Genomic DNA, 14107 nt, shown 5'->3' on the forward strand with positions numbered 1-14107 from the left:
TTAGACTTACCTGTGGGTGCTACAATTTTTTCCTCATTGTATGAATTTCATCCTCGAAATTTACTAGAATAGATATGGGAACCTCTGTCGGATATACCACTCAACCTCTTATGTGGCCTTTTCAATTCAATGATTCCTCCAAAGAACCTTAACCAAAGGAATCTACTTATGTTTGAGCTCTTTAACTCATCGGTCTAATATCTGAACTAGACACTCCTTGTAAACCAAATAATTCTCTAACTCAACATCCCTAACACTAAGCATATGGGTGTAATAACTTATGTACTTGCGTAACAGTAACAGATGGAACACGTTATAAATGTGACTCATGCTTGTTAGTTGCACACACTGGTAGGCAACCTTACCTAGACGTTCCATTACCTCAAAGGGTCTTATAAATCTTGACGTTAACTTACCTTTCCTACTAAAGCCAAATTATGAATAGGGTATTCGGTCTCATATTCATTTAACTGATGGGAACATCAACTATCACCTTCCCTTTCTGTATCAAACCTACTCCCAAACCCTGATGTGAGACATCTGTGTATAAATCATAGTTTTCGCCTTTCTTTTGTAGGGTAAAGATGGAAGCTAAGGTCAATCTCTTTTTCATTTCTTGAAAATTCTATTCGTAAGCCTCTGACCATCTGAAAGAAATCTCTTTGTGTGACAACTTTGTGAGGGGTCCAACTAACTCGATAAATCCTTCAACAAAACATCTACAATAGCCTATCAATCCTAGAAAACTCGTAACCTCTTTAGTTGTCTTAGGCCTTTACCACTCCAACACTACCTCAATTTTACTAACGTCTGCTGAAATGTCATCTGTTGAAACCACATAAACTAAAAATGCCATTTAATCTAGCCAAAACTCACATTTAAAGAATTTTGTGAAAAATTGCCTCTTTTTCAATCTTTAGAGTGGAAATCTCAAGTGTTGCTCATACTTTTCTCGAGTTTTGGAGTATACCAGGATATTGTCAATAAATACCACTAAGAACTTATCCAGACAATTTTGGAACACCCTATTTATGAGATTCATAAATACTATTAGGGCATTGGTCAATTCGAAAGGTATGATCACAAACTTATAATGCCCATACCTGATTTTAAAGGTAGTTTTAGGTATATCTTACTTTACTACTCTGATTTAGTAATGCCTTGACCTTAAATCTATCCTAAAGAATACTGAGACAACATTGAGCTAGTCAAATAAATCATCAATCCTCGGGAGTGGCTACTTATTCTTCACTATCACCTTTTTCAACTCCCTATAGTCAATGCACATCCTCATCGATCTATCTCTTTTATTTACGAAGAAGATTAGTGCATCCCATAGTGAGTGGCTCAGTTTGATAAATCTACTATTCAACAATTCTTATAATTGTTTTTTTAGTGCCTATAATTCATTTAAGATTATTCTATAGGGGCTTTAGAAATTAGTGCTATTCTCAAGGCCAAATCAATGTTAAACTCTAACTCCTTCTCTGATGCTAACCTTAGAAAGTTGTCAATGAATACATCTGAAAACTCTTACACTACTGGAGTATGTTTTATGCTTGAAACTATCTTTATTGATTTTTGAACAACATGTACCAAATATGTCATACATCTCTTACTCAACATCTTCTTAAAGTTGATACTACTAATCATTATGTTGAGGATTTGACCTTCTTTGAATGTCAACTACTTACCATCATCTAAACTGAATCTAACTTTCTTTTTCCTATAATCTATTTTAGCTTTGTATCTACTCAGGATGTTCATGTCCAGTATCATATTGAAGTCTAGCATGTCTATAATTATCAGATCCATGATCATTGCACAACCTCTCAGGAAAATTGTCTCCCCCATTAACATTAGATTGATGTGAACCTAGTCCCTATGTAGCATCTCTATTCTAATCTAGGGGACGACTGAAGGTTTCAGTCTTAATCTATCAAATATGTCTTTGACAATAAAATAATATATGGTACCAAAGTTAATTAAACATATAAAGGACAAGTAAGAAATAATAACTAATTTGTCATAACAGTAGGGCTAGCATTCGTCTATGTTTGAGTCACTATGGATAATCGGGTTTGTCCACTCTTAACTGTCTACTTTGTTAGGGTTGGCATTATGGCTAGGGTTGTACAATGCATGGCAAAATGTCCTAACTATTTACATCTATATACCCACTGTCTGGCTAAACACTTGTCGGTGTGCCTCTTGCTACATCTGTGACATATAAGGAAATCATCGTGTTTGGACTGCTCTATTTTTCTCTATTACTTACCCTCCAGTTCTTCTTATTCTTAGGCTAAAAGGGCCTCTTACCTTTGTTGTCTTTACTAAGACCATTTCTGTTACCTTCCCCTTAATTGCCACTAATAGCAAGCTAACTCTGTCTCTGTACCAGCGCTTGTGGTGCAAGCTCCTCTGACAACTCTCTATCCTTAGACATGCATTGCGTTATAGTCTTAAATCTCAGTACTCGAGTGAGCGCCTTTGAAAAAGTTTTGGGAAGATTATCTCTCATCATCACATTTTTGGCTATATTTGACCTTAACCCTCCCATGAACATATCCAGTTTGCCTATCTTTGAATTAGTCATGCCAAAAGCATACTTAGCTAACGAGTTTAATTTAGTTGAGAACTCCTTGACCGATATGTTCTTTTGTCTCATATAGAGGAACTCTTAAGCCGTCACATACATGACGTCAACAGAAAAATATTCTAACTCAAAAGTCTATTTGAAGTTTTCTCATGACATCTTTGAAACTTGACGAATCCCACACAACGTCCGTCACCAAACCTTAGCATTATCTTTCAACAAGAGACTGGCGTATTGTATCTTATTAACGTCTGTCATTGAGTAGAACTTCATGACATCATTCACTGCCTCTAGCCACTCCTTAACTGTTAATCCTTTTAACATTATACTACCTCTGAAATCTAGGGATTGATGACAACTAAACAAGGTATAAATAGGATACATCTATCATTTGCTGTTACCTCAAATCTCTACTCTAGGTGTTTCTAAACTGCCCCTACTCTATTAGAAGGGTACCTCCGTATCTGAATGTTGCTCTACCATCAGTGGGGTCTGGTTTGGATGCCTCACATTAGCCAAAACCTTTTTTTTCTGCCTTAGAACCTCATCCACAATTTGGTGGATGGTAGGATTATCAATGTAAGACACAATTGGAGTGTTGGATGCCTGTCCCCAAGCCTTTGCTTAGCTCCTTTCTTGACTAAAGGCCTTTGGGGCATCTCTAATTAACCTCTTGGATCTCCTCATCCTGAAATCATAACAACCTTTTAGGCATATATTACTTTTAATCTAGAAGTATATTATACTTACAATAGTAGACGAGAGAGGGTTGTCGATGCTACACGAAAGGCTACTTTCTTACTTAACTTTACATGCATTTTTAAAACTTTTCACTTTTTCAGGGTGCTAAGACTATGCTCTGATATCATAAATATAACACTCTTCTTCAAATACATACTTCTAATAAGAATTAACCAAAAGAGGAGTGCACAACTAGACTATTTGAAAATTTTAATATGTGATTGTAATTATAAAATGTGCAAAAAGGAGATGTAATAAAAACACTTTATTAATCAATACTCATATAATACCATATGTTTGAAAATATTGGCAACAATGATAATAATAAAAATATTAAAATTATATGCCTAATAAAAACTGAATAACAAAAGACCTTTCCCCTCATGCAGTTATTAGTTGGACCGCTAGATCCCCCGTCTATCTCACTATTACCTCTACCTACATACAAAAGAAAATACATGAGTAAAAACTTAATAAGTGGTGACCTTTCGACACCCAAAACTGTTATAAATGACTAATGGTAAAACTTGTGTTCCATTTGTAAGCTAAATGTGGTCACACGATGACACCTCCGTGCCTTAATGTGAACCGTCCATGAAAGTTATGAAGACCCAAATTGAAATCAACATATTTGATAGTCTGATGAAAACTATTATTGTGTCTTATGCACATGCCAAACAATCTATTAGATTATCCAACTAGGACATTCTGATTACCCAAAATAATCTTTTATAACAACTCATTCCCTTACCACATAAGCTGATTGAAACTATTGAGTAACCATCTCGAAATGACCCTTACCTCGAGTACATAGGTGGTCATCCCGCTAATCACGTGAGGAATATCTAAAAGTCACATCTTTACCATGCATCCCTAAACTAAAATAGGTGGCTATGTACCTTAGCGCTGAGTGCATGATATATCTCATGGGTATCTAACCTCATTGCTTCCCTCATTACCATCACTTACACACATAGTTGGTGACTATCTAGTTATGTGACACTAGCCTTAAGGTTGTTGACTTTCGACTCGATATGAATTTATGTCATCATTCACATAGTCGGACACCTCATCTATGTTTTTCTTGAATTTTTTATCCTCATTAGCTCATTATTCTTACATAACTTTCCCCTTTCATGCACATAGCCTAGAGGTATAATCGTCTTTTGTATTTGTCTAGGGTTACACGATCGTGTGCTTCTCTACCCGTACTCGTATGCCTCATGACCCATATACACAGACATGTGACACTTATTACATGATCATGTATAGAGCAGGTATACATGGAAAGGTAACTTGGACACACTTTCATGCACTTGGATCCATGTATCCTTTAATGCATGTCGGCCACTTTTAGAAAGTTATACATAGACGTGTGTCCCCTAAGAACTAGCATGAGATTTTTGAACTTTTAAAATTTTTAAAACGACACAAAGACATGTGTGGGACTACATACGGTCATTTATCATGATCCAAAAATAACATCTTAGGATTTCTATGTTTCTCCGATCACGATGCCAGTGATAGCACACCTAAGAAGGAAATATTTGGAAGACTATTAATACCAAAACAAATTACATTTCTATTTGAAAATGCTTCCACCAGAGACTATAAGGAGCCTAAGTTATAGGAGTTCAAACGGCAGTATAAATCTGAACTACGATATACCTTCTTTCCACACAAAATCAGCTAAAACTTTTTCGTATCATAATGAATGGAAACCGTTTTTCATTAAAGTACACTTCTGTTAGGTCCTGTACTAATGTTTCACGTAAGAGGAAGGCCAAAGAGAATAACACACCTAGCGGCAAGAGAATTAATACATATGGCAGCTTGAAACTCAAACAGGTGGCATATTTGCAAGGGTCAGGACAAGCAACAAAAGAAGAGATACATGGCACTGCTGAGGAAGAGTTCCGTTTGTAATGAACTTTTATGTGAATATTCTGGGTTTATGTTAATGAGAAGAATGAATTTCCTTCTATGTTTGTGAGTTTATTACTGTTCATTGAGTTCATTTTTGGTTGTTGCTCGGAGTGTGATATTGATTGCTTGGAGATTGAACATTGGAGAAAAAGAAGAGTTTACGGTAAAGCACATATCATTTTTATTGCAGTAGAGTTGAATACGTTGAAACTGAGTTCGAGATACATTTCTGGGACACCATTTTACAGGGGAGGTGCTGCCAAAATTTATCCAGGAATCTAACAACTCCAAAACTACATATTTGATATTTTTGAGCATATTTAGGATGAATTCTCGTTTCATTTTTCTCCATATAAAAATGGTAAGAATTCTCGATCGCCATACAATCAGGTCATCCTCCAATAATCAGCTACTCCAGAATTTGATTGAGTTTTGAGTGATAAGGACCACATTGTGCACAAGAGAAGCAACAAATTTAGCATTTTTATGCACAAAAAGTTCCCTACTGTTACCATTTTCTATGTATTCCAAAAAAAAATATGCCAAAAGGTCGCCACATCTCAACATTTGAACTCCAATGTAAAGACTAAGGGAATTCTTTTCAGGGAGTGAGGTGTTAAAATTCATCAGAAAGCTCTCATGACTATTTTGATTATTTGAGTTTTCTAAGAAAGCTGTAAAAATTCAGCCGAGAATCATCCAGTCATACCATGTATAGGTTAACAGAAGCTTACATTTTGAAATCCTAGCACAACAATACATTCAAAATATTGCCTCTGATATAAATTTACCCTCTGTTGGAATTCAATATCACTTCATAGCACCGGCACCAATATACAGCTGACATTATACATTTCACAGCCCTCAAATAGAGTAAAACAACCATATAGGATTTTCTCTCAGTTGACCTCATTTTCCTAAATTTTAGACCACTCAAAAATTAACATTTAAATGCATTTCTGAGACAAACTATTATGCATTGTAATTTACATGCAAATAACCTACCAACAAGATTCATACTGATTGATGCATGCAATAACAAATTTTGAATGCCTAGTTTCTTGAATCCAAAGCTTACCAAAAACATTTCAATTACATGATGAAATAATTTAGGTAGAACCAGTTTCAATAGATTCTCTCATCAAAAGCTTTAAATCCATGTGATCTGCTTAACTTTTGGATATAAACCGACCAAAATGTAGACACGAATGCTCTGACCTAGTTAAAGCACCTAAACCATGAAATGCAAATGGCAAATAGTCAAACAGAACACCTATCATTTTATGACAGTGCCATTGCAGAGGGTAAAAGTTCCAGAGTCCACCATGGAACAAACCATTTAAGGCCTGTTCCATTTAGCCCAATCTAAAACCAAAGTCCCAAACACTATGTAAGCTCTCATTTCTCCCCCAAAAATCTCTAACAATGTCCACGTCAACCTTTCCCTTATAGCACACCCTTTAAACTCCACGGCAACATCAATACCAAATTTCATAAAATGATCAATTCAACCACCGGAACTTTCACAATTTAAACACCCAAACAAGGTCAAAAAGAACTAACGAAATTGGGAAAAAAAAAATGAACCCAAAGAAATCAACATACAGAAAAAGAACCAAACTTTCAATTTCGATCAATAAATACTACAAAAGGGTGTTGAAAAAAGTCAACTTTACCTTCAATAAACACAGAAAACTGGTCCAAAAACGCATTAATCTGGTCCTTACAGATATGCTCAACGGTCTCAAATCCACCAACAACACCTACAAAGCAAAACTCCAGCCAAAAAGGTACCTTTTAAAGCAGTATCACTATCCAAGCCCTCTCCTGTCCTCCTATTTTCATCATCATCATCACCACCACCACTCTTGGGACTCAAGAACCGTTTCACACTCTGAGGGGCATTACTCTTCTGAAGGGTCTTCTGCTTGTTGGTCTGTTTCAGGGAGGAACATGGCTTGAGGAAATGGAAGCGCTTGTGGGGCTTAAAGGAGTAGAGAAAAGAGTTGCAAGAGGGGGCTAAAATGCAAGCAGAGGAGTAGCGGGGGGCCTTGAAGAAAATTTCGTGCACTGTGGGGGTGGCCGTGGGCTTGTGGTTGTGGAGAGAAGAGTGCCATGTAAAAGAGATGATTTTGTTGGCTGTGATGTGTACTCACTGGTGGACTGATGCACTGTGTGCCTGGGCAGTGGCACACACCATGTGCGTTGCTGCCACACATTGTGTGCTAGATGTAGGTGGGATGATGTTGTGTCAAGGTCTGGGCGTCTACTGCACATTGGTGCCACGCCAAACACCCACGTGCAGTCCCCGTGCGTCCCCACACAGGCACAATAGCTACTGCATGGCCTTGGATCCGTACAATGATGGCCTTCAAGCAACACTGCCACGTGAAATTTTTAAGGTCTAATGCCTTACCATTTGAACAAATTTTTAAAATAAAAATTTAAATATAATTTATTTTTCAATTGTTAGAGATGAGGATAATACTTTAAATATTTTATTTATAATTTTTTATTTATAATAAAAAAATATCGTAATTATATAATAAAAAATATTATAATATAATACAAATAAATTAATTTACATATTATATAATTATAGATATAAATAATTAATATATATATATATATATATCATACTTATTATCTACATAAATAATATTTAAATGGGTTAAATTTATTTGATATTAGATCTATTTATAATATTTTGTAATAATAAAATTGAAATAAAAACGAAATTATAAACATAAAAAATTATTATTTATAAATTCAGATAGTTTCTAAAAAAAAGTTAGTAAAAAAAATGAGATTAAGATTATAATAAAAAAATTAAGATTGAGAGATTACGAAATTTGTAAATAAAATAAAAAAATAAAAAAATTTGAATTGTTTATATAAAAGAAAAAAATTTTAAAATTAAAATAAAATTAGTCAGTAGTCGTTCTAGTTGTGGTAGAAGCCAACTGCATGTAAATTTTTTTTATTTTTTTACATGCAGTTGACTTTCATATAAAATAAAAAAAATTATTTTATTTTTTTAAAATAAAAAAAATTATTTTATTTTTTTAAAATAATTTTTAAAAAATTATTTTAAAAATTAACATTTAACCCTCATATATGAACTTCGAAAAATAACTTCTCCTCCCCAAATCCTTAAATTTTTTCACTCTCCCTCAAGCCACCGGTAACAACATGACTGGAGCGAGAGTGACGAGTGTCATCCAGATCTGGATGACACTTGTTGACTTTCATTGGACGATAGAGCCTCATCCATTCTCTGGTCGACTCTCTATCGTCAGAATAGACAACGTTCTATCGTCTCAAGATCTAGACGACAAAATATTGTCTAGATTTGGATGACGATCGTTGTCCAGAAATCAACTTCTGGATGAAAACTCCTTAGCTGTTGGTTGATCATTGTTGGAGAAAGTAGCTAGATTTCTGAGGGGAAAAGTGAATTTTTTAAAACTTAATTCAGAGAAAAAATATTAGGTTTTGAAATTAAAAGAAAAAATGAAATAAAATTTTAGTTATTTTAATATTACTGATAAAATAATGATTTATCCATTAATCCTAATAGAAAATATATGGGTATGTCTTAACAGAGTAAACTTTAGTTAGGTATTTGAGTTTTACATTTGTTATGGGTATACTTTTAAGATTACACTAAAACTTGGGTGCGACATTGCCCTTTTCCATTAATAAAATGCGCAAATGTGGATGAAGAAAAAGAATCCCATGAAGCCTATGTAAATTAATTCACATATCATTTCAATAACCATAATTAAATGTGATGGCCAAGGTTAAGAATGGCTGGACACTCAAATTTAAAAAAGGACTCTCAATTATAATAAAATTAAATAAAATAAGTGATATATAAATATTTAAATTAAAATTTAATATAAATTAATTAATTTTATTTAATATAAATTTTAATTTTTATATTTACAAGTTGAATATATTTCCGATAAAAAGCCCCCAAAGGCCGGAAGATATGCAATACAGTATAGATATAATGAATAATTTAGAGGAAGTTTCTCTGTGTCTACCATGATTGTGACCTTCGCGGGAGTCACAAAATGAAAAGTTTTCCTGAAAAGAAAAGAAAATGAAAGGGAAAAAATTATTCCAATTCCAAGTCTTAGGTGGAAAACAATCAAACGAAGAAGAAACTTTACCCCAATTTCTTGAACCTTTTATTCATGTAAATTTATAAATTTAAAACTCTTGTTTGCACGCAAATAATTAAGTATTAATTATTTTATTAAAAACGGTTTTGCTTAAGTAATTTATAACTAATGATTCAATTTTTAAAATTTTATTGATGAAATTTTAAAAATAGACAAAAACTTGGTGAATATTTATTTGATTAAATAATTTGTTTAAAGCACATACACTCCATTATACTATTGCCTATTTTCAATGTTTTTGAAATTGGATTAATGATTAAATTGATTATCTCACTGATTTATAATTTGATTGATTCGATTGATTCAATTAGAGAATCGATTGATTCAACTTATTATCAAATTTTAATAAGTAAATTTTACTAAAAAATTTTGTAAAAAATAAAATTAATCAAGATACTCACACCTATAGAAATTAGAATATATTCTACTATTATTCATTTGATTTCAATAAAATAATTAAAATAAAAAAAAAATTTTAATCTCATGATACAAAAATAAAATGTTGTAAATTATTAATTATAGAAGACATTTCAATAGAATGAGATATTTTTTCTTTTTTATTTTATTTTTAAACCTATTTTTTTGTATAAACATTTAAAAATTTATATAATCTAATAAAAAATAATCAAATTACTTAAAAATAATTAAAATGTTAAAAAAATTTAAAATTTTAATTAAATTTAATCAAATTCAATTTTAACTAAATTTGACCAAAACAAATAAATAACTATTTTTATATTAACGGAGCTAAATTTAAAATTGATTTTTGATTAAATCGATTCAATCCATTAATCCAACCCAATTTTGGAATCATTATCTATTTCATAATTCTATCGATTCAATTATATTAAAATATCCAATCAGCAGTTGCGTGCATCAATTGGAGCCACAATTCAAAGCTTTGAAACTCTTCCAGCATGATCCACCTCTCACGAGGCCTTCCGATGCGTGCCACAAATCACTCTTGTCAGAAAAGGGAAGATGCCTTTGCCGACAAAAACAAACGGGCTCTATTTTCCTTTATAACAATGTTCTAAGCGCGTGAAGACCCAAACATGGCTTACTTGGACCCGCACACTACCAATCGTGCGTGGATAGCTAAAATAAGCGTGAAATTTTAAGCTTAAATTAGAAAGCCCAAATAATATAGGGGATATTAAAATTTTTATCCCAAATTACCTGATACTCTTTTAAGAAACTAAATATTTATATCATAAAAATTATTAAATATTTAAATTATCCTTGTTTTCAGTCTTATAAACACAAATAAGTTATTGTACACCAAAAGTCACATATCGTGAAAAAATTTTATAGAAAAATTATCAAAATCTAAGTTAGTGTTAATTTATACTGTTTATATTATATCTTCTCTTGTTTGACAAATAAAAACCAAAGAATATATATTACATTAATATTGTGATTTTAAATTATTATATTGTTTGGTATTGATATAATATAATTAAAGTATTGATATTTAAACTGAGAATAAGTTGACGAAGATCCAATTCACTTCCAGATAAAAATAGTGTGAAGAATTGGTTGGCGAGATCATATTGCCAACCGTTGGCAAGGTCACCAAGGATAGACAATCCCACTAACCCGTTCTTCTTGACTCGTGAATCATAATTTGTTATCCAAGGTATTTGCGTAATGTTTCAGGGTTAGTTTAAGCCAAAGATGGACATATGTGTATTTAAGATTTGCTATGAAGGGCAATAGATTTTAGGTGATGACAATGTGATGAGATATATCAGTGGGAATGAGAAATTCATTAGCATTGACACAAGTATCGATTTCAAAGGATTTGTGGCAAAAATATGTTATCATCTCAAAATCGATTGAAGTTAGTCAAATATTCACATATTTATCTCTCGTGATGCATCGATGGTTCCAATTAAAATTGTAGACAATGGTGATTTTGAGTATGTGATGGTCGTAGCAAAAAATTTATTAGAATCAATAAAACTCTATGTTATCGAAAGTCCAATTGAAAAAAGAGACAATCAACAAATCGAAGTTGTTCAGGAGGAAGAAATAGAAGATCATCCGATAAACAATTGGGCATAACCACAAAGTTTTTTACAAGTCTCCCCAAAAAAGGTATTCAATGCAACACGAAATGCCATGACTTTATAGATATTAAAACATATAAAAGTCACGTTCATAATCCTAATTTATTTTAATGGGTTCCTAAATCTATCATGGATGTTAAGAACATAAGTATTAGTAATTGGGAAACACATAGGGACAACAGTTTAAAAGTGATGGGTTTTTATAATTCGAAGGCAGAATTAAAAGCACAACCATGGCTTATAGGCATGTATGTTTGAAGTGTAATGCATGAGCGTGCATAGTCGGGGTGTACGAGAATGTATTCCTCTTTGATGCATGACCATCCTTCTTGACCATGGTCATTTTTGGAGCCCTAAGGGTAATTTCATCATTTTTGTTTATATATACTTGTGCATCTTAGTGTCAAGGGCATTCAATGTGTTCTAACTAACAAGGATGAATAGACACATCTAACCTATGTACACTAATCGACTGATTATAAAAAATAATTACAAACCATGCACGAACATGCATTATCATATGCACAAGCATGCATGGCATACAAAAATGTAATCTCTAAGCATTTCATAGTTGTACATAACTAAGGAATGATTGTGCGAGAAGTTTAGAAAACCTAATTTACGTTGGTTTTAAGCATCGATGCATGCATAAGCATCTCGAAACATCGTCCTTCTTTGTGTCATCCAAATGATGAAGGATGATGCTTCGTCTCCCTTCGTTGTCATGTTTGGATGATGCGACAAAGGATGACGAAGCGTCATCCTTCGATGAGTCTTCTTGATCTGGATAATGCTTCGTCATTCAAATCTAGGCAATGAAAGGTCATCCCTCATCGGAGAAGACTTTCGTTTCTTTCTAATTGTTGGTCAGTTCCCTAAGCCACTGAAGATGAAATTTAGAAAGAGAGAAAAGTAAATTTTTCAAAGTTTAATCATAAGGGTAAATGTGAGTTTTCTAAACTAAGGGGGGAATGATATAACTTTTTTGGGTTTCAGGGTTTATGGATAAAACAACGATTTTACCCTTCCTTCTAATTGAAAATTTGGACAGTAGTTAGCTTATGGATAGATATCTAGTTTTTCATTCATCGTAGGTATGATTTTGAATTTAGACTAAAACTTGGATAGGAAATTGTCCTTTCCCTTTTTTGGTCACAAAGCTATCTATATGAGGCACTACAGCTGCGCCAAAAGTCTATCCCTGTGCCACCCCTAGCTACTCTCCTAGGTTAAGACCTCATTAGCATTAGTATTACAAAACAATTTTCTGGATCTGTTCATCCTAAAACCACACGTATAAACTTAGACAGATATACCACAACTTTAATTACAAGTTCAACAATACTTACAGCGGTCGATGCATGAAACCGATCAATGTCGCATAAGATGTTATTCAAACACTTTTTCACATTCAACACTTTTGGTTCTTCAAAACTATGCTTTGATACAAAAAATATAATACTTCTCTCTAAATACATACCCTTACTCAAAATATACACCCAAAGAGATGAGTTAACTTATTATTTCTTACACAGGTCTTGCAGCAAAAACATGCATAATAAAATAAGGTCCCGAAATCCTAAAAGTGTATTTATTAATTCATAAAACGAAATTTAGAAGTCTAAAAACAATTAATGACACTCATACTGTATAAAAAAATACAAATAAATCCAAAAAATATATAAACATTGTCTAATAATGAAAAAGACTAAAATACCCCTATCCATAAAGTTGCCTCAAGCTGACTAGCTGGCTTCCATGTCATTGCCCTGCCGCTCTACAATCCTATCTACAAAATCACAAAAGGAACACATGAGTGAAACACACTCAATAAGTAAGTAATCTCATAACATCTAATAAATATATGTATACATCACAATTATTCGTAACGTCATTTGTCCTTTTTCAATCCTCTTGTGGTATCATAGATTTTTTTTAACATCCCAAATGCCTATCCAAATCATCTCAACACCCAACACCTAATTTCCCAATGGCAGTGTCATCCTAAATGACTAGTGTCAAATGATGTATGTCAATATTCTGAACACTTAGTGAAAACATAAGATATTCCAGATGTCAATCATAAGGTGTATCCAATACACATATCGATCGAGCTTTAGGTTATAGATGCCATATCACAAAGGGAATAAAACCCCACGCCTCTCCCAAGATCACACAAGCATCCCAAATGTTAAGCCCAATGTCGATTTGTGCATGAGAGTCCTATATGCTAAGATGTCGAGCATCGGTGCATAATCCTCTAAAGGTATTGAGGTCACACAGATTAGTCCTGATACTTTTATAATCACATTGCACACAATTTGGAATGATAGGTGGGTATTTTTTTTTTTTTTTAATGAGCAAGAATTTGTTAATAGACTAAGCCTTGGGTTGGAATAAGTGTTTTGGCCAGTAGCTCTAATTTATGATTAAACTAGCACCATGGATGATTTGAAATTTACGATATTTTTGTCATTAGATTCACTAAAAAGGTAAATCAATAATTTATTATTAAATTAACAAACGATATTAACATAATTATTTGACATGTGGGTATTTGGTTTTTTTAAAAACTTTATAGG

General features: G+C 33.0%; 1 long non-coding RNA gene across 1 annotated transcript; it reads right to left on the reverse strand.

Moving 5' to 3' along the window:
• Positions 1-5420: 5420 nt before the first annotated feature.
• On the reverse strand, positions 5421-7483 carry LOC123228522. Its single transcript, XR_006504717.1, has 2 exons — positions 6940-7483; positions 5421-5672 (listed from the first exon to the last, which is right to left on the reverse strand). It is a non-coding gene; the product is annotated as an uncharacterized LOC123228522 (long non-coding RNA).
• Between the last annotated feature and the right edge of the window lie 6624 nt (positions 7484-14107).

This window comes from Mangifera indica, chromosome 11 (genome assembly GCF_011075055.1).
Source record: "Mangifera indica cultivar Alphonso chromosome 11, CATAS_Mindica_2.1, whole genome shotgun sequence".
Classification (NCBI taxonomy): Eukaryota; Viridiplantae; Streptophyta; class Magnoliopsida; order Sapindales; family Anacardiaceae; genus Mangifera; species Mangifera indica.